Source organism: Numida meleagris, chromosome 4 (assembly GCF_002078875.1).
Source record: "Numida meleagris isolate 19003 breed g44 Domestic line chromosome 4, NumMel1.0, whole genome shotgun sequence".
In the NCBI taxonomy this organism is placed as follows: domain Eukaryota; kingdom Metazoa; phylum Chordata; class Aves; order Galliformes; family Numididae; genus Numida; species Numida meleagris.
Window position 1 is genome coordinate 73,562,301 of NC_034412.1, and position 23,397 is coordinate 73,585,697.

Sequence of the window (23,397 nt, forward strand, 5' to 3'; positions counted from 1 at the left end):
TTAAAAAGATAATCAGATGGCTTAAAAATCTACAATTTTCGGAAGTGTCAAGGAAGTTCTATTTACAAACCACATATTACATCATAAAAATTGTACTGAGTTATATCACTATTGAGTATGCCATATACCTTCTCTAATCTAATCACCTCATGAGAGTGGTACAACATCATTTCATAGCTTGTGTTTTAAATAATGATAGGGAGTTTGCCATACATTCAAGATATAGATAGTTCAGTGTAAGTAATTTAATAAGAACAGCAATTCTGTATTAGAAATATCTAATCTGATGGATGAATACACTTTAGTAACAGACTGAAGTTCAGGCTAAACTACACAATTGCCTAGTATGTCTGTGGGATATTGAAAGTTTTAAAAGTTAGGCAAGTTTCATTTTGTCCTTAAACTGAAGGATTTTTTTTTTCTTTAAATCACTGAAAGTTTTAATGATGATTTTTTCATCACTTAGTAAAGCCCAGTCTTAACTATTTACTATATTTACTTAAGGAACTTGAATTAATCTTTTTTCCATAACAGATAAAGAGATCAGTAGAATGGGAAGCTAGCAAAACCAATGCTAAGAATTGGAAACACCTCACATCATTACCCAGTGGAACTCTGCCTCTCAAGATACTAAGATCTTGTGAACATCACCAACTTAACATGAAATCTAGAAGATGTAATAACAACAAAAGATATTTGCTAGAAATACCTAGAAAAGGAATGCAGATACTTGCATCTGAGTACAACTGCTTGCTAGTGAACTGCAAACTTTTGTGAGAGAAGAGAAGGAAGCAGTGTCACTCAGATCCTCCAGTGACTCTTACATCTATTAGATAGGACTCATTTAGTGTTATGTAGTCAAACTGTAAGAAAGACGCAAGACAGTGTGAAACTTGCCCAAAAATCATTGTCTGTAATTGAAAAATAAAAGGGTAAATTGACTTAAATTTTAGCTCAAGTAGTTAGCTTATATATTCTGTAAGGATAACGGATCAATAGCATTTGTTTATTCCTGTTTGCAGTTCCCTGAGTATCTGTACTTAGTTCAAAGAACATCGCAGGGATTCCACAGGTTAGTCTCCAGATTCCTGTGCATTTATTTATACAGTTTTGAGCACATACACAGTCATCTTGGAATAGCTCACAAATAGATTACCGACACGCATGTATTTTCCACCCCAGGCACTTGGACTGTACAATTAGCAGTAACGATTCAGAGTTCTCACATCTTACGAAAGAGGGAATCTTACTGGCTTTTCTAGCAGTGTTGTGCTGATTGCTTCACTCTTTCAATTACTTCAGCAGAAGGTGAATTTAACCCAGAGTTCAGCATCAGTCAGTAATGCCTTGAGGAAAACACTCTGGAATGAGATTCAGTACTGAGTGCCACATACTGTTCATTCGCAATGCAACATTAATACCTCTATATTAACACCAGACTTCCAGAGTATCAGCATATGTAATTTAGAAATTCAAAAAGAAGGCCCATCATGCAAAAACTACTGCATGAAAATTTATCAGGCTTCAAAAGTGTTTTCATCCACTGTTAAAAATATAGGGCTCACATTGCTCTAAACTAAAGCAGAGCAAGAAATATCGCTTTATCTTGTTAGAAAGAGAAATCATTTTAACTACTTTAGAAATCTTCCCCCCCACCTTGCTCTCTTCAACAAGCACAGTGTAAATGTAGAAGCGTAATTTGCTTCTATTTCTAATATTAATACAACACTGTCTTTTCACTTACAGTGAATGAGAAGATGCCATGATTTTATACTTTGATAACTCATAAGACTTTTTTGTTCTTGAGCATATTTTATTTTTAGTTAAATTTATAAGGTAATGTCGTACTATTTAATTCGCTAGATGTCTTTACATTAGTGTGAAAGACAGCAGAATGAAAGGTCTCATAATGCCGTACTGTACCACAATACCATTATTGTTTATTTCCCTCTGTACTCACTCAGCCCTGGTGAGGCCCCACCTCAAGTACTGTGTCCAGTTTTGGGCCCCTCACTGCAAGAATGACATTGAGGCCCTGGAGCGTGTTCAGAGGAGGGCGACGAAGCTGGTGAGGGGTCTGGAGCACAGGCCTTGTAAGGAGCAGCTGAGGGAGCTCGGATTGTTCAGCCTGGAGAAGAGGCGGCTCAGGGGAGACCTCACTGCTCTCTATAACTACCTGAAGGGAGGTTGTAGTGAGCTGGGGGTCAGCCTCTTCTCTCTTGTAACTAGTGACAGGACAAGGGGGAATGGCCTCAAGTTGCATCAGAGGAGATTTAAGCTGGACATTAGCAAACACTACTTTTCTGAAAGAGTGGTCAGGCACTGGAATGGGCTGCCCAGGGAGGTGGTGGAGTCACCGTCCCTGGAGGCGTTCAAGAAACATTTAGATATAGCATTGAGAGACATGGTCTAGAAGGGTTATTGGTGGTAGGTGGATGGTTGGACTGGATGATCTTGTAGGTCTTTTCCAACCTAGCTGATTCTATGATTGTTCTAATGTACTCTTTTTGGCTAATTCAGTATGTATTTTACTTTTATTAAAATACAGGAAATAGACATTATGCCAGACTTCAAAACACACAGCAGACATGCTTCCTGTTCACTATTTGGTGTCAAGTCATAGGCATTTGCCTAATGGTAAAAGAATGTCAGAAGCTTGCTACACAGCTCTTATTCCTGCTAAGTAGTATTGCTGAGTTCAGTGCGAAGTACCATTCAAAAGAGCAATGACTGAAGAACTTGGATTTGGTTGTGAAATTTTGGGAGACATCCCCAGCTAGTAAAAATTAGGGTAGTTCTGAAGTCAGTGGAATTGACAGTTCAAATCTTGATTTCTGACTTCATGAAAACATGACGGCCAGCATAGTATTAGCAGTTGTAGTGGTAGTAATAGTAGCAATAGTATTATTGTTACCACTTATTACTGTGTTGTTATTATGATTGCTGTTAGTATTAGCAGTAGTTGCTACTCCTATAATCCTCTTCTAGAACTAGACAATAATAAATGCTACTACAAGAAGTGCTAGTCATGAACTGAAATAAGCTTTAAAGTAGTATTTTAAAATCTTACACACGATCCATTGGAGATAAGGAAATATCATGCAGTAAATCTAAGTTCATCACTATTTATAAAAATAGCTTATTAGTTAACTTTCTCTCAGAGATCCATGTCTCTGAAACAAAAACCTGCTGGAATAAATTATTAAATAAAAATCATGGGATGCTGAGGGATAAAAAGAAAAAAGAAAGCCTCTAACAAGAATAAAAATAGCAGTAGGAGATTAAAGGTTCATTCACCCTGGAGCAAATTGATCCAATTTTGTTCTTACCTAAGTCACAGGTTTTTCTGAGAAGTACAAACAGAAGGAACAGGAAAAGGTTACACATTTAAAACATAACTTTAAAAAAAATGTAGAAGTAGATAACAAGTTTATTGCTGCTATCTAATTTTTTTTTTTAATACTATGTCAGGATGAAATCCCAAACACTAGATGATTACCACATGGAGGTTTTATGATGTGATAACGACATCATCTTCAGAAGCACACCAGTGTTAATTTATTTCATATCCTATTATGTACAGATTTTCACTGCAGGCTGTTGGTGAATATTACATTGACTTTGTTTCAAAACACTGAGGAAAGATTTTACAGGGAAACATAAGGAACCCAGTACTTAACAGAAGAGGCATGAATAAGGCCAGTTCTTATCTCTCATCACTCAGCTCCATACTTTAACATTTATGTAAGTGGCAACCCACAACCTATAGAGCCCCTAGCACCCATCACAGACCTCCTGTCATGCAACCTAGCACACTGCTTCCCAGTTCTTTCAGCAGTGCCAGTCCTGCAGAGTCTCAGTTCTAGTTTTTGTTTCCCAGGCTGCATATGTTTGTGGACAGGCATTAAAGGTGAGCCTCTTCTCCACTTGTTTTGTTCCTCCAGAGGGATGCGTGCCTTCCACTATCCTGCCTCATGTATTTTCCCCACCGCTGACCTCTCTTCGCTCGCATAATTGCAAAATGCTATCACCATGCCAAGGTTAAAGCACCCTCATCAGGATGGCAAGCCTCTTTGCAAAAATGCTATTACCCCACTGGGTCAAGTGGATCCCACCTCCTGCTAGTTATACACCTAAATCAGGAAAGAGCTATCAAGCTACCTGAGGCAGAACTTCTAGAGCATTTGAGGCTCTGGAAGAAAAAAAAGTGTGCAAATACTCAACAAGGCTTTTGCCTTCTTTTTGTTTTCAGAAGCTGAAGGAATCAAATGGCCCTGATTGTCAAGTGTTAGTAGATGCTAATAAGAGTACTGCGCCACTGTTTAAGTATCTAGTATATACAAAATGCATTGACTACAGGATGTGGACAACATTTAATTCTGAACACACCCAAAGCTAAATCTTAGACAGTAATGTTATTCAAAAATACAAGACAATTTATAGTGTCAGTAAATAAAAATTAAGTGGTGGAAGATTTGTAATAGGGGATGCATCAAATGTAAAAACATGAACAGAAAAGAATTTGAATCCAATTAAACAATCTGAATAACATATAGGAATAAAGCACCAGTTTTGCTCCCAGTGAGAAATGTCCTCTATATTTTGATACATTTTAATTGTCTTCCTATCTGATTTTCAAAAGAACTGTATAGACAGCAAAACAATTTACATGATTTGCTTATGAATTTTCACTTATTTTGATATTATCAGAGTCTCTTTTGATGTGGTCTGCAGACTTCCTCACTATTCCATTAAGCCCATGCCTGAACCTCACTTGACACAGCTGAGTTTGTTTGTACCATAACGATTTGCACCATATCAATTTGAACTGTGAAGAATCTAATATGCTCTTTTATTAGCCATGAAATATATATTTTAGTTCAAAAGAAGCTGTCTTTAACAGGAGTAAAAAATGTAAACATTAGCAAACTTTGTGTGGCAGTTGCAAGTACTGATTATGAGAACCTGGCTGACAACGTTTTATAGTGTCTATTATCTTGGTATTAGAATGTTCTCCAGTGAAATCACACCTACCTCATAACATGCAAATAGATTTCAGAAATACTTCACTTTCCTGATAAATGCAGATTCACCAAGTGCTGCTGCCTCACCTGGTTGGAGGCAGAGCCATTGAAGGAGGGAATACTATCTTAAACACAGCTACACCCACTTTCTGTTAATAACTTCGACAGACTGCTTAACAAAACCCTCAGTGAATTAATTAGGACACAATGTTCTACAAACAGAGGCAGCAGTACACAGGCTTCTCTTCAGCCCAAGCATCTGTGTAGACTGTTACACACAGATTTGTCAACCAGAAGCCAGCTTCAAACTTAGAGGCAATGAGTGATGCAAAAAAACATCTGGAAGAGAATAATCAGAGTCACCATAGAATGATTTGAGTTGGAAAGAACCTTAAATCTTATCTGGTTCCAACCCATTCTTGCCATGGCCAAGGACAACTTCCACTAGATCAGACTGCCTGGAGCCCCAGTCAGCCTGGCCTTAAACACTTCCAGAAATAGGGTCATCTCACATATGCATCTGTAATGCAATGGAAAGCATGGCAATGACAGCTGAGTAGCAAGACCCCAGGCTACAGCAACTGAGGATCTGCTCAAATGCAACAGCTGCCAGCACAGAAACAAAGGAAAACAGCTGCTTACCTTCAGAAGGCCTCAAATACACAGGAATCTCCAGCAAGATACCTTTCCTTCCACTGCCAACCCTTAAATGAGGTCTGGGAAGGGGTGGATCCTGGCTCCACCCCTCCTAGCCACTCAGGTGCACTGCATGCACCTGAGCTCCCCTGGGTTAGCCCTGCCTTCCCACCAGGTGCTCAATCACTGGTTCAAGCTGTGACTTAGCATTTCCACTACAATGTCTCACTTCCTTGAAAGATGAGCAACCTCTCTCCCATAATCACTTGCTTTTGAGGTCTGACTGAAATTGGTGAGAGTTTAGCCAGGGAGTAGAGAGTGGCTCATCCTAGGAACGATGAAAAGTATAATGTCCCATCCCTGAAGGCATTCTAGGCCATGCTGGATGGGGCCCTGGGCAGCCTGATTTAGAGGGTGGCAACCCAGCCTGCAGCAAGGGGTCTCTTCGAACTCAAGCCAGTCTGTAATTTGATGATTAAGATCCAGGGTATGGCTAGAACTTCGTATCATGGACATTTCTTCACTCAGGCTATTAATACCTGTTTAGCTGTAGGAATGCATTCTGAACGTTTCTCTGATAAATAGACTTGCATTACTGAATGCAAGTATGCTTCGAATTCATATATCACAGATTTAAAAAGTTATCTAATAGAGAAAAGATGAGAGATATCTTCCAAAGTTCTTACGTTACAAGAGTAATGTAAAAAAAGAGTCTTTTCATCATCTAATTAGAAAAACATCATAATGCAGGAAAACAAGAAAATCCACTAATTACTATCCTTTATAACTTGTAACATGAACTACATTTTAGCAGAGAGGTGTTGGCTTCGTCTTCTCTGCGCTTTCTTATAACTTGCATTTAAAATAAAATTCCATTGTTGTGGGTCACAATCAAAACATTCAGGTAACGAACCTGTAGTCAATGCCTTAGGTAGAGTGGAATCAAAATCTTTCTGCTTTCCTCTCTGTGAATTGGAAAGCAAAGCAGACACTGAGTCAGCATCTGGCTTTGCTTCTATGCTGCCAGAAAGAGGTGGCACAACTAACAGCTTCTGGGTTCTGTTCCAGCTTTTGCAAGGCACTGTTCTCTGATATTCTGTAACACTGATAAAACAACATACTTTGCCTAATCTCATTCTCTGAAATAGCTGAGCTATTTTGTCTGACTGTTTTGAATAAGATACTGTCTGATGCATAAACCTACAGTGGAAAATTTCTATCCAAACATTTCGGTTTTGGTGAAGTCATAAGCTGTTTAAAGGAGTGCTGGACATTTTTATAGGGGATGTTGCCAGCTCAAGTGCTACAATCACACCCACTGCCCACATACACAAACTCATAAATATACATGCAGACATATATATATGTAGCCCTGCAAGAAAAAGCAGATTTTGTCAGTGTCCTAACTGGCAATTTTTCCCCAGATTGTTTAAAACTAGTTAAGACCGTAAAATGTGAGTTTCATTACTATGCAAAGCCTTGATGGTGATGGCAAAAGGCACAGAAAATAAAAGGACAGCTTTTCAGTCAAAAGTATTATTGTGAGCTCAAATAATGAAATTATATTTATAGAAGATTCTTTTTCTGAATTGTTCTGCATATTGAAGCATGCACGTGTTCTACCTAGACAGAAAAAAGTATTTGGATAAACTCTTGGTTTTTCTTTTTAAAAAAATACTAAATAAATCATAAAAATAAAGAAGTTTGAACATTTGTCTTGGAAGATATCTGCTACTGTTTCTAAACAGGTATGTGTGTAGGTGTTGTAATTTAACCCAGCGGGCGGCTAAACTTACACAGCCATTCACTCACTCCCCCGTCCTGGAGAGAGAGCAATGAGATGGGGGAGAGAATCAGGAAAAAAACAACAAAGTAGAACTCGTGGGTTGAGATTAAAAAAAAAAAAAAAAAGAAGACTCTTTACTAAGAGAGAAAAGAAAGAGAAAAGGAAAATAATAATAGTAATAATAATATATCTACCAAAAATGATGCACAATGCAATTGCTCACCACTTTTTTTTGCATGATGCCAAATATATCTGTATTTGGGATTTCAGCGAAGGAAGAATAAGCTCCTGGTGTTTCCCACTAGTGTGTGGAACTTCTGAGCACGCTGCTACTACATCATGACCTCGGTAGATTTATTTTTTAGCTGTGATATTATAGTCAGTAATTCTAGGCAGACAACAGTATAATAAAGTCTGCTGAAGAAATTCTTAGTGTGGAATAAGTCTTACCAACATTTTCCTTGCAGTATGAAAACTGGTCATGATTTAATTTTGAACTGGACTCCTGTTTCTTTTTCAGGAATATACCATAGCTTTACAAATGCTTAAAACTGAGAGCTTGGAAAGGTTTAACTGCAACTACATTACTCACAAAAAAAAAAAGAAAAGGAAAAAAAAGTGCTCAAATTTTTAATATGCTTATATTAAACTCTATCTCCAAATTATATTGTAAAGTGTCTCACTGAATTTTTTCCCATCAGCCTTTATGATCTGCATACTCTCAGGGTTTCAGATGTACTGTGCATTTTATACAAAACATTAATTTGCTGTCAGAAGTTCAGTAAATTAATAATTCTCTATACCAGAACAAATGTCTAGCTGTCAGAGATTTAGTGAATTTCAGCTTGCTAATATCCCTAGATGATATTCATTCTCTAGGAAGTATTTGCCTTTCAGACAACAGTCTATATGAACTTTTCACTCTGCAATATTAAATATTTGAAGTTTGGTTATAGAGATAGGCTTTTTAAGTCTCTTGGAAGATAATGACCATTACAAATCTTTTAGAGTTCTTGGAAACGAGCAAAATGCAAAACACAAAACCAAAACAAAATAAAGCACTAACCAACCAAAAGTGAGGTATTTGAAATTTAAATAATTAAGCTTTCCATTATAAATGTTTGCACCTTTCTCTGCGGGTTTTATAGAGGACTGCATTGGCTGAACATCTTGTTTGTGATCCTGAAAGTACTAATTATTCCTTCTGGGGGTGGAATGAAAGAAAAAGCTAAAATGACCTGGAATAATTGTTCTCTCTCTTATCATCGATCTCAACAACTCATAAGCAGTGCTTACCCATAAGCACTCTCACTGCAGATACATATATATAAGTATTGCAAATATAGAAAACAGGGCTTATTTTTCTAAAGCTGACCCTTACTTTGAACCTCAGTGCTGGAGTAATGCAAACATAACACAGGTCATTACCAGCCTTAACAGAACATCTCTTGTGGAGCACTAGCTGTGTGCTACAGCGAAGTCATGGTTATGTTTCTTGCAGTAACTTTACTGCAGTACAGAGGTGCAGAGAAATGTGCAAAAGATGGCAGCTTACTTTGATAAGCCTGACTTTTGTTTAACAGAAGATGAAAGAAGGAGGAAAGAAAAACTGGTGGAGAAAGGTCATGTAAGGATCTGACTGAAATAACACAAGGCTCATGTTTCAGGTCTTATTTAAGACCACAAGGGAGCAGGTAGTGCTATTGACTTTCCCATCTCTCTTTCTTGCCAAACCTTTTCATAAGGTTTTGCTTTCCCACACTGGCAAAACTCCACGCCTCTCAGGGTGGATCTCAGTACCACAACTGGGGCATGAGACACAACTCAGAAAGTCAGGTATGGTTTCAGCAGTCATATCTAAACCTTGCTAAATCCTGTGGCATGTTCTTGCAATGATATCTAAAAGTAGAGGTGGACAGACTAGCCTTTTGGATTTGATCTGGATTTATCGCTAATTATGTCTATTTTCTAACATAAGAATTCTGATTTACTGCTTTCTAAGGTCAGTACTCACAGGGAACCTCAGGAGATGCTATGGGTCTCCAAACATCCTGCTGGAAGTTTACAGTATCTTTATTCTTTATGAAGACAGATACTTCACAGAGTAGTCCCACTTTTCTAAGTGGTACTGGGGAGCAATAGCTCTGCTATATCCTGCCTTGCACTAGTCACCAAAAGGGCAAAAATGTGAAAAGGAGGACCTGCTATTCCTCTTATTTGCAGCCTCTGAAGTTTGTTGCTTGCTTAAAAAAATGTTTTCTTTCACTGGAGAAATAGTTCAGAATACTGATAATAATAAAAAAATGAAACTTTTAAAGAAAAATCTCAGCTGAATTTTTACGTCTTTTTATTCCTCTCTTTCCCTTTCTCTCTGCTTAAATGGAAGAAGGGTTCCTGGTCCTTCACTGAACAACTTACATCTGAAGGGAAGATTATTGTATTTTCCAACAAACAAGCTGGCAAATAGAAAATTATGCCAAGAAATTGAAAGATAATGGTCTGTAAGCACAGTAGAGATGGATCTGCAATAATGCAAGCCAGTTCTTTCAATGAAACAAGCAAATATAATTCCTTAAACTTCAATGATTTCTGGGTACCATCACTCCAGCCTTCTGGGGTTTTGTATGGTTAATTCTAGCCACTCTGAGTTGCATAACTGTTCCTTTTAGCTTGTGACTGTGGAGTCAACCTGAGGTCAAGCTGCATCCTGCTGGAGGCTGGCATGTAAATAAGTGTGAGACAGTATTTCCTAATCTAGATTATTTGGAATACGTGAGGTAAAGCTATATACTTTTTATTCTTCTCTTTGCTTCACAGCACACTGCTTAATATGCCATTTATTTTTTTTTTAATGTATCTGTGATGTTCCTTGAATACATTTTATTATCTTTGTACTTGCTGCTGCACTGAAAAATATTGCAATTGACTTAATCATCAGTGGCACTACACATTTGTAATACACTGCTGACATGTAGCGCATTAGAATATCAATTATATATACATTAAAAGAATTTCTTCCATTAGAAAAGAAGACATTCCTAAGAATATAATGGATGGCAGGGGCAATTAAAACAGCATGTTTCATCATGAGTGATAACACAAAGCTTAAATATCTAGCAAACTGCTGGAAATATCTGTTTATTTCTAGAAACTTTTAATGAAATATGTTATTTAAACTGAAAAAGCAAAAGAAAGAATGCAACAGGCGCATCTTCCAAATATATGGAAACAATTCTCTAACAGGGAAAAGACAGAGCAAACCAACAGTTTACAAGATGAAGAACGTGACAAAAATAAGCAAACATCTTCTAAAACAACTTATAGCACAGTTAAAACAATCAAGGAATCCAAATCTTTAAACAGAAAACATCCTGTAGCACTCAGAAGTTTCCCTTTCAATATATAAGCAGAAATGCCAACTTCATTTTTCTCCCTGGATATTATATAAATAATGAAATTATCATTTCCAATTTGGTAAACAAAGCAGACAGCTAGCAGATCCTGTTGTGATTGACAGCAAAATCATACATGGACCTACGAAGAAATACATTCCCCGAGAGAAGAAAACCTGAGCTCTTGCTCCTGCTAAGAGTTTTGCCTCTACTTAATGCTCTTAATACTTCAGGTTCTGCACTGCCGAATAGGAGGAGATGAACTTTCAGAAGGAGTGGCCTTCTGTAAATGCATGTGGGTCTATCCAGTGCAATAATTATGCTTTCATCATCTCTAGAAATGATTTTCTTCTACAATTGACATCATTTTGCAGTTATTTGCAGCATAAAATCCTGAAAATAAATGAGCGTATATCAAAAGTAAATGCCTGGCTTATTTCTGTTCTTTCACACTATTTGTATCAGTATTTGAGACAGGTAAGATTAATTCAGCTTTTAGCCCCTATTCAAACAATACAAGGAAAGAATCCCTCTCGCTTTAATAGGGGATTCATTTCTCATTCATGGAATTTAGTAAAAACTATTTGTCTTTATTTTGTAGTCTTTCCCTTCCATCTATCTTCTTAACCTTCTCTGATTTCCTTAGAGATATCCATACGTATGCAAGTATGCATATGGTTAGTGATGTGCCAAGGTAGGATTCACTTGAATGCAGAACCTGTATGGCAGTTGCTCAAATATTTAAATAAGTCAAAGTTAAAAACACATTACCATTTAAAAGACTGTGCTGAAATAGTGCATATGATAGGAACTGAATATTTAATTTAAGGACTTATTTTCATTTGTGCAACAGTCTGTGTTACTTTGAAGTGCATCAACATTTTTCTTCCTTAACCCCATCTGCGAGAGGGAAGGAGAACAGCCTTCTGCCACCTTACATTCAGGTGGCCACCAACTGCACCTTCAATGTTCAGTCCCATTAAGGAAGGTCTTAACTATCAGGTGCCATGTAGTCAATGCATGCCTAAGACTCAGAGAAGCACATGCTTTCTGAAAGCTGGATTATGATACCAATGCCTTTACACAATATGGGTAATATATATATAAATCTAATATATACCAAGATAATTTTCCATTGCTTCCTGATACGTTATTATAATGTACTATTCAAATACAGAAATTAGGAATAACACTCATCTTAGTAGAAGTATCAGATACTAGATAACTTCCGTTTACGAATAAGAAATGTACATTTTGGTAGTTGCAATTAACATTAGAGTTTAGATACTTGAAAAAGATTTTTAACTTAATTAGCTTTGAAAATCTACAGTTGTTGACTTCAATGATGTCACATATGTATAATAGCAGTCTTAAGTCTGGAAAGATGTTATTTGTCTTTACAGTTGAAATGCTTTTAGCCAGTGAGGGAATATTAGGATTTGATTTCTTGCTTCTTTTTTATTTTCCTCAAGACAATAAATGAAAATATATTATAAAAGAAAATTTTGAATATAAGGACTAACAAAGAAACACACCCATTTTATTTTGTTTTAGAGATTATGTGTTGCTTGACATTTTCAAGTATTAAACTGCAAAATGATTGCTTGCAGCAACTATAAATATTTCTTTCCCAGTATGTTTCTATGGCAACTGTTCTAATTTATTCAGAGACCTTTGCATTTCTTTTTAATTTAAGAGAAACAATAGTATCTGTACTAGAACTGTTCCTAGATTTGACATTTTGATCCTTTCTGAAAATAAAATGTGCAATGAGGTATTTTTAGACGAGAGCTACATGATTACACAATGAGTGGAGAAGATATTTAAGACATCTTTTGGTAAATTTGTATTCTATAGGTTTTCTGTGTGTAGATATATATATTCACACAATTGAATAGTACAGAAGTTGGGAAGATACTTCTATTCTCAGCCAGTCACAGCCTTTGAACTGAAATATCTCAAAGACTGAAATTGTCACTGAGATGACACTAAGTATCTCAGAGACAATACATTTTGAACACTTTTCATTATCTTATCATTCTGCTTCACATGAGGAAGAAAAAGAAGGCACAAAGACATTTAATTCTCTCCTCTTTCCTTGAAAATGCTCACAGCATCAAAGACTACTCTAAGCAGTTGCTCGTGTCCAGAATGGAACACAGAACCAGACTCCTTTCCAGTTTCCTTATAACAAATGCCTTCTGTTCATAAAATCCCCTAAAGGGATTTTCCCTTTGGCCAGATGTATGCCACATTGGCAGGGCAGTATTGCAAGCCTTGTGCAGCTGCTGCTCATTTCACATATAGTCTGTGTCTAAATAAAGAAGTTCAGCCTCCATAGATGTCAATTGAATGCTTTCTGGGAGCAGCGAATTGCCTTTAAAAATTAGCCATTTATCCTCTGAACATAAATAGAGCAAATTGATAGGTACAAAGGCAATAACTTCTATTAATAACAATTCTTTTATACTGAGCTCAGAATCAAACTGAAGTATTCAAAATTTCATTGCCTTTCTATAATCATTAGTGTAATGCTGTTTATTTCAGGTGTACCAAAAGATGGACTCGATATTGAAAATCACCGACTGAAGAGAAACCTTTGTACCCTTAGCTTTCAACTGCAGACAAGGATGTTTTTGAAAGACAGACCAATTTTAATTGAAAATTCAAGCTGCGTGTCTAATCCCTGGAGCCACTGGGTGCTGGTGGCAAATAACTAATCTAGAAAAGTACTGGAGTATTCAAAATCCTTTCTGTAAGAAACTGTAATAAACCAGTTAACAGTTTACATATTCATACTGCAATAGGTAGCAATATGTTGTAAGGTTCTTCTACTGACTATGTGTACTCTTCACATGTACCTAGGTAGCTGAAATTTAAATTTTGCATCAGTTTACATAGGTCCATTATGAAATCACCTTATTATTCAAACTATTCAAAAGAAATAGTTGTATTTCTTCATATTCTTAACTATGCAAAAGATGTTTTATTCATCTAGCAAATGAGAATATTGTGTGACATTTAATTTCTCATGACTGCAGCAGTTTTAGAGGTTGAACCTCCAAAGATACTCCCAATGGGATGCGTGCCTATGTGATTTCCTATAATTATGATAAAAAAGACCAGTTGCAGAATTAGACAGTTGTTTTCAACTTCGATGTTATTTACTTATTTGCACTGGTGATCACAGTAATACCTAGCAGTCCAGCAAAGGTGTTTTGTGAGATATTTCTACACCCATATGTTAAAAAGCTTTTTGTCTTCCTATTTAGCTGATAAACTCATCAAAGCTAAGACTGAATATACAGGAAAGTAGATATTACTAAGATTCTCAATTTACAGCTGGCTAATTGAAACACAAAGTAATTAAACAGCATGCCTATGGCTATATGGCAACTTTGACCCAAGTTCACCTAAGTCTTAGTTTTCTTAACTAAATGAGCTTTCTTGCTGTTTATCTAGCAATTGCTTTGCGTGTTGCTCAAGTTGAACATTGTCCATGAATACATATTTGAGATATAATGACAATTTCAGCCAAATTAATTAACTTAAGAGACATATTTCAGGTGATGATTTCTACATCAGTGTTGTAAGCAGGTTTTGTATGAACATTTGTATAAAAAACATTGGAGGGCAAATGTATATATGATATGTTTATAAATATACATATATAAACATATATATGCATACATATATAAAGATATATATAGTATATATATATATACACATATAAAGAACTTTTCATCTGTGCAAGGAAAATTTCTTGAGATATATTCAAGTTCTCAATTTGTACCCATAATTTTTTAAGTGTTTTCACAGAGCCATGCTTTAAAGTGTGGATCTGTCTTGAGGACTGGTGCATAACATAAACTTGAAAACCCTTTTCATTTTTCCTCTTAGAAATTCAATTTATCTCAGGAGGAGAGAGCTAGTTTTCATGCTGTAGAATCAGCTTCATGCTTTTGGATTAAAGAGCTGGAAGAACATTCAGGTAGACTATCTGCCATGAACTGTACTCAATACAAAATGATTCAAATACTAAGGAACAGTATTCGGTTCAGAAATTCATATCATTGCTTCAAGTTCAGCTAGCAGACCAAAATCCTGTCTTAAACTTCTCAGTATGAAATATTTAGCTCCAAGGTACTTTCATATCCCTTTAGGGGTACAGACTGTGTTTGCAGCTTTGTGTGCCTACAGTGATCAGAGGTGGAAAAAGCCACATAACTATCAAGGTGTTACACTGTCTTACGCTATTATTACTTTAACTGGGAGATCTCAAAGTCCTTCCAGCAAACATCACTGCTGACAGACATAGGAGTTATTGGTCTTTTCTGATTCCAAGATCCTAGAAGTCCTTACACTGTCATTTAAGCACAACTGAGAGATGGGCTAAAAATAATATTAAAAAAAAAAAAAAAAACTGTTCTGTGTTTCTTGTGAGAGCAAGTGGGTTTGTGGGAATGTGAGATAATTCAGGTTGAAACAGTCCACAGAGGGCATCTGGTCAAGACTCCTGCTCAGAGCAGGGCCAGCTCCAAGATCAGTCCAGCTCCATGAGGAATTGACCCATTTAGGTCTTGAAGACCTCAAGAGATGGACACTCCACAACCTGTCTGGGCGTCCTGCTGCACTGCAGAACTGTCTTTGTGGGGTGAAAGTTTTTTCTTTATATCCACTCTGAACCTTTTTTTTTTTTTGGTTAAGTTCCCCTGTCTCTCATTCTCATGAGAGAATGCAACTTTGTGAAGAACCTGTCTCTGACATCCTCTTCCCCATAGATACAGGAGAATGCAGTCGCTTAGACTGTAGCCAATTTTTGATTCAAAGCTGACATTAGACCACATGGAAGTGAATTGAGTGCTAAACTTTCTTATATCACACCATCATTACATATTAGAGTTTTTCAAACTAATTTGAGACATATTAGAGTCAGTGATGAAAAAACTCCATAACTGTGGAATATTCAATGTTTTGTTTCACTTACTGTTATATTTTGCATGAAAAGTTGATTTACTTGGACACAGTATTCAAGAATTAATTTTACCTCTGGCCAGTTTACATGTCAACTGAGTTCCATATTTTTCAACCATTAATTTTACCTCTGGCCAGTTTATATGTCAACTGAGTTCAACCACACTGAAAAATTAATTTTATCTACATCTTCTATTATTATATAAACTTGACCAAAAGGCACAGTTATCAGAAAATTCTCAGATTAATCTTTGGTTCTTAGGCCTGTTCTTACTAGATGACCCCAAATGATCTCTCTTTTGGACGAATTAAAATTGAAGATTCAATAATTTGTTACTGACTAATAGAAATTCTTAACAAAATTAATTTAATATATATATATTTGAGATTCATTAGAAAATCAAGTTACCATGGAGGTGCATTTAGACCCACTGCTATTTTACAAGTAGTTTACAATATGTGAAAAGTATTACGGTGCCTTGCAAATGATTCACAGAGGTTCTCCATCATATGTGTAAACAATTAGGGAGTGAGAGTTGCAGAGATTCTTCTTTCCTTTAAAACACTTTGTTTGCATTACTATGTCATCACTCATTAATGAAGGTACCCTTTAACAAGTACAAGTGGAAGAAACTCAGGCTTTATCATAATAACGTAAAATGACATAAACATCTTAATTCTTTTGGTTCCATTGCTGAGCAAAATGAGCAAGAAACCAACTAAAATACCCACCAACATTACTTAAGTCATGAGAGACTAAAAAAATTGAGAGATGAGCAGAGATTCTGCTCTCAGACTGACAAGGTAGCATTGCTCCCTGCTGAGGAGAAGAGTAAGCAATCTTTTGGGATGATGACACATGTTGGCAGCTGTCTTTCAGATGGCCAGTAGACATGTCAGTCACAGAAGCTGTTTTGAACTGGAGATGATCTGGTCCATTTAAGTAAAGATGCTTCATAAATGCTAAGGCCTGTAAGTTATTTTTGACAGTGCAGACAACATAAACAAACAGTATGGTTGACAATATATTGATAAAGGAACGCTAAAGAACATTCCTTGTTTTACCAGCTCACATTCTGAAAATATTTGCAACCAATAATATTTATTTTTTTGCCCCAAAATTTGAAACCACATCTAGATGTGAACTGGGGAGGATAACATTTCTAATGATTTACCAGAAACTAGAAAACAAAAACTAAAATGAAATACCAGTCTCGGATCCAAATTCTTTTAATACCAACATCATAAGTAGGGGAGTGTAAACTAGAAAACAAAAAGATTATGAAGATTATATGCCTGCACTAAACCACACCTGCAATCTGAGTGTTATTATACCTTTACTGATCAGCTTTTGACGTGCAGAGCACCGCTAAAAAGAAGATTAAGAAAGGGTATTTATTCAGATGACAGCAGAAGTTATCCATCGTGTGTCCATTAGCATGCATTTATTTTTGCACATGTAAAGAAATTAGAAATTAGCAAAAAAAAGAAAAAATTCAAAAGTTTCCAAGACTCTTACATTAAAAAAAATAATAGCAAAAATCCCTTAAAAAAGAGAAAGGACTAAAAATAGCTAATGAAGAACATTTAGTTCTTTGGGTTCATGTCAATCTGCTACATGGTGCACATGGGTATTCAGAGGATCCTGGTAGCCTACGAGTACACTACTGGGAACCAAAGCATATCCAGGCAAGCATAGCAGGAGAGTACATAGTTCTTTATTGTAGAACCTTGACCCTGCATACTACAAAATGGGGCAATGGTGATGAAGAACTTGTGCAGTTCAGAGTAATCCTATGCCAGACAAGTACACAAATAGAACACTTGCAAATGTAACTGATGTGCAGATACTTGCAATTAGATGCAAATAATTAGATAATAAATAATGCAAATGAAGTTGTAATTTGATAGCTATTAAATGTAGTGCATGTGTTTTCTTTGCTGTTTATTGAGAAAGAGACATTTTTGCATGTTTGCACCTGTTGTGCAGTTTGTACATAACAGGCAAAAGGCTTTGGAAGAAGGAGAGGTGACTGAAAACTTCACTAATAAAGATCCTTGATGTGTTGTCTCTCCTAAATTCTCTCTCTAAAATACTTCCTCATCTTCTCTAGTAAGTCAAAGCAGTGATGATATGTGGAAAAAGTCAAGAGAAGAAACCATGATAAAGCCAAGAAGAGGGAATATCTATTCTGATATTGCCCATGTTTGTCTGGTTCTGCTGCATAATAAGCTTCAAGAACTAGGGAAAATCCACTTAAGAGTGTCTGGGAGCATCACCCTTCGCTGTCTTTTGCCTGTATTCTTCCAAAAGTTTTTACAATCTCCATCACCTTCTTCAACTCTTTTCCTAGCCATTAAAGTTCTATTTTTGTAGCTATATCCGTAGAGCAGTGCATGACTTTCAAATGTTTAAAAGATCTTTCTGCTTGTGTTCTGCTAGACTTATTGCTGCCCCAGCTATATGCTGCAGGCTAGAAAGTTGTCTGTCACAACAAGAAGAAAGCAATTTCTTACAAATGCTGCTATGAGCAGACTTTTACCAGGCTTTAGGTAACCTTTTGTTTTAACTGTCAAACTGCAAACAGATCTGTCTTGAATTCTTGATTAATCCACACAAATCTATATATACGTTTATATATATATATATATTCTAATGCATTTATTCCAAAATACAAAGTAATAGAACTAAGCAAACACATCAAACAAATATCTATCCTTGCTTTACCGATACACATGTGGGCAAAGAGAAAGTGAAAGGTCACACAGCAGGATTATAGATTAATTTAAAAGACTTGTAAAGGTGAATGAATGAAGAAAAAGAGGGAAAAGAGAGGAAACGGAGAGAAGGGTGGAGGAAAGAAAGAAATGATGGAGGGAAAAAGAAAATGGTTTGTACCAGGGCATAAGGAAAGCAAAACAGAGCAGATTAAAAGAAAAAAACTGAACAATAAGTTAGTAGTGCATTTTGATTTACGAACAGCTCTGGAGTGCAGAACTGTGAGTTTTGAAGAGGTAGGTAGACATGGAGACGAACTGAGTAGAAGAATAGGCTGCAAGTGAAAACAAAGATTTACCGTTGGTTTGTAGAGGTCTAAACTAGTATCTGAAACTGAGATCACTACGTAATGAGAAACCTTAAATTCAAGCGAAGTACTTCAAGTCTGTACAGTTAAACCTGTACAAAAGCAGCATCTCAAAATAGCTCTGCAGGTCCTGATGTCTAAACTAAACCCCAAAATAACTTAATGTGCCTCTATCCTATATATACCATTGTATGCCACAGAGTCATCAATGAGTGTAGCTTTTTAAGATATAACAAAAGAAATGGAAAAAACATGGTGAAAGAAGTCATACTTCAGAACTTGCCAGGGAACAAAGGGAGATTCATTTTTAAAGGATATTAAAGTCACTTTTCTAAATTCCAAAGCTGGGTAGGAAGAAGATTTTAGGAAAAAAAAACTGACAGCAACCCCAACAGTTTCAGAGTACACTACAGAGAATTTGCTGTGAGAAATGTCTTGTCCAAATCCATTTGTCACGGGACATAAGTCCAAGTTAGTTTCACAAGTGCACAGACATGATATAAGCCTATAAACAGTAAGACAATGTAAACAGTAAATAAGTCCAATAAGGTAAGTGGATAAAGTAATCCCTAGTTAATATCTTGGGCTATCAACCACCAATACCTATACTTAACGTTTTGTCATGGAGTAAATACACTGAATCCTTGAGTTTTTATTGCAAAGTTATTGGTAGTGATCCCATTTAAATATTGTGCCATTTTTTCTTTCTAGTTCCACATGTGAGCATTATTTGAATTTAAAAATGAACACGTACTAACCATACACTGTTTATTAAGCTGCACCAAATGCATTCTATTAAAATGCCATTTAAGTGCATCACCTTCACTTGTGCAGAATTACCACGGGTAGACAGTACTGGTAACAGGTTCAAAGGCCACTGATATCAGTCTTAAGGTACCCAAATAACTTACATGATCTTGAATCAGATTCCAAATTCATCACTGCTTTGAACAAACAAACAAACAAACAAACAAATATGTAAATAAGGAGGAGGAATAAACTATTGGATTTAAAAGGAAAAATGAAATCCTCCAGCCTTTCTGGTTCTGTGTATGTTTCCGACCCTTGGCCATGGCCTAGTCACATAGGAAGGCACAATAGGGCACTCCCATGCCTTGGTTTCCCTAGAAAAGAACATAATCAAGTGTGGAGTTACAGATACATTCTAAAAAAGTCCTTTCTTCAGATTCCCAGGGAAATAGGATCATACACTGCAATCTAAAATCAAATTGCACATAGTCTATATTAAGAAGATACAGTATTTCATTATCATAGCCCTTTTTTTAGTATATGTGAGTTTTTTGTTTGTTTGTTTGTTTTGGTAACATTTTAGTGATGGCTGCACTTCATCATTATTTCTGCAATGTTTCACTATTTCCTGTGTTCAAGTCTATTTTTAATATCCACCACTTTTGCCCAATACACTATTTGGTTCTGCACTCTATGACAAACCCTTGTAAGTAATATAAACAAGGCACCTAAGCTCAGTTCAATCTAGCCAAGCACAAAGGAGGTAATAATAAAGTCTAGAGAAGTTTTGACAAAGATCGGGATTAGCACGTCCATCAGTATGAAGTGATCAGTCACTGTAACTTAAACTGAATCTTTGAATGAACTGGATGAAAAAGATATGTCTAGAAAAAAGTGTAACGACTTTTTACAGACAGAGGAAAAGAAAAAAGGAGTTGGATCTTTCTTCATTTCTCCATTTTTGGGGTTAGGGAAGAGAATAAAAGATGTGTAATCTAGTTCAAATTTTGTAATTGTAAAATGAGAATTCTGTGCACTTGATAGGTGATTGGTTAATTACTTCTTTATAATTTAACAAACTGGAATTCTAATTTGATAAATACACTATTTTGATGGAATATAATGTGCTTTATTGAGAGCACTGAATGTTTTTTTACTGACTTTAGCATTTAGCTTCATGTTTTTTCCAAGGAATGATCTCTTGGATGAGAACACTTTGTCATTGTTAATCTAAAAAGTATTACAAATTTACCAAGAATCAAATTGGTTTACAGTTTCACGGATAAAATCCAAGCACAGAAGCCTGTACTGCCTGAAAAAATATAACTCTTCCAAGCAATTTCTGAAAAGCAGTACTGGGACTAATTTACTGTAGCAAAGTCCCCATTCAATTGCTTATGGCATTTATTTTCAGTTAATTTCCAGGTCATTCCTTCACGTATCGAAGCTCTACATACTAGTACAGCAAAGAGGCCCTCTCATTTTCTCATATCCTCAAAAGGAAGTGCAGGGGTGAAGATCTGCAGTGACAGACAGAGAGGCTTCCACAAAGCAAATATAATAGAAAAGGGAGCGATAACCTGTCCCACGTGCTGTGGTCCTGGGTAGTGCCCAGGGAAGTCATGGTCAAGCTTAACCGTCTCCACTAAATGATTTTTCTGGGACAACACAACAGTGTCTGAGAAGCAAGACACAGAAAAAGCAATTTAAATCCCAACCTTTAAAGATATTTCTACATAAATTAAGATAATTGTGGTAGACCATACTCATAGCAGAACCAAGTAATCAACTATGAATGTTCAGAACAAGTTCTCAGTGGTGAATATAAGACCGTGTAAAATAGCTTCAAAGTACAAATAAATTATTCTCAAAATGCAGAAAACATAGTCTTTTAGACAAGTTTAATTACTTTAATTCATCAGACGGAGGATAAGTGTTGGAAAATAACGAGTTTGTTGATCCATAAGAGTCTGGGGAAAGCTTATACAGTGGGAAACATTCTTCATTTATAAATAAATTCTGCTTTTTTGATCAGTCACATCTGTATGGATCTTTTGGAGTAGATTTTGACTATTTGTTTCCGGGCTTTTGTAGATAAATAAATGAGGAACAGAGTGAGGAACATGGTTTCTAGGAATCCTGAGAGACTTTTCTATGGTTCTGATCATGGCTGCATGTTATCTGCTCATAGCCAGCCTCCTCCCAGGATTACTTCAGTGACTAGAAGGTATGCATCTACTGTTAATCGAAAGAATCTGTGTTTCTCCTGCTTGGATTGTAAGACACTATTGAAGACATATTACTAAGAAAGGGCCATGACCTACAGGAAATGTAGATAAACAATATTTAAACCACAGTTAGTGTAATTCCAAGAGGCAACTAGGAAATCAAGTCAAAATTAACAGAAGAGGGGAGGAATCAAAGCTAAAATAAGTTTCTATTGTGGAGTTCCTAGCAAATGTGTAGAAAATGAGACAAATTTACAGCATGATGAAGAGAAGAAGAAATCAGGGAAGACCTAATTAAAGGGACAGATTTTAGGAAGAGGCTTGTAATACAGTATGGGTGCAAGTCAGAGCTTAAAAAATCTGCATTGGAAGTGGGAGAAGTATCAGTAGAAAACACCTCCGTAGAGACAGTGTTCCCACAGCAGGTAGATGTGCTCTCAAAGAGTAAGCAGACACAGGACCTGTCTGAAATTAGGTAACTAAACAACCACCCTGAAAAAAAGCTACTGTTTCTCCATTTCTTCATACATTCCTTTGCTACATTGAGATCTGCACTCTGGAAGGATACCCACACTCTAATCAGCTGATTTTAGATACTTTTCAGCTCCATCAGTTCTTCACAAATCTACTTATCTGCAGAGTTTTTGAAGTGCACAGCTAGAATTATTAAATCATATTTTAAAATATATATTCCTGTGAAATGTAGCCCTGAAGTGCTGATAAGCTCTCAGTGTGTATCTGACTTGCAAAACAGACCACTTTGTCTTTGAATGATCTTTTTCTGTTTCAGACTCTCTAAGACTGTGAATGTACTGGAGAAATGCAAGTGCTGTTAACAGACTTGCAATTTTATCCAATTAGTTGAATTCTTCCTCATTATTATAAATGATGCTGTCAAAAGCCTTCCCGTGGAAATAAAAGTAGAAGAAAGTTAAGCAAAACAGAATGACTTAGGCATTGTGTGACAAGCGCTAAACCAAAGACAAATTTCTAAGATGAAATGCAACATCTCTTTTCTAACACCATATCATTTACTCACTCAGGATTTTTTTTTTCCAAGGCAAAAAAAGACTATTCAATTTAAAATCTCTATTTTGAAAGACTGGATGTCACATAGTTGGATTGCCTTTGTGTGGCATGTCTATTTAATGGGACTGAAATACAGTCAAAATAAAAATACAAAACCTGAGCAAGTGAAAACATGAGCAAACAATGAAAGTATACAAGGAATTCAGGAATATTTTATAAACTATAAAATGCCCATTACTTAACATTCACTTTTGTTACAGATTTTTATAAGCGTGATGCATTTAAAAATTGAGATGTGTTAATCAGTGCTTGCTTATAGACCAGAAAACCTTTTATTTATGTCATCAGTTACAAAAGCATACAACGTCATATATGTCAGGAAGTAGGAATGTTTGTTCAGGACTGATAAGCAAAAGGGGCATAGCTTGCGAAATGTTTGTCAGGAAGTAAGAATGTGTAGCTTGCAAAAACCTATGGAACTTGGTATGGCTT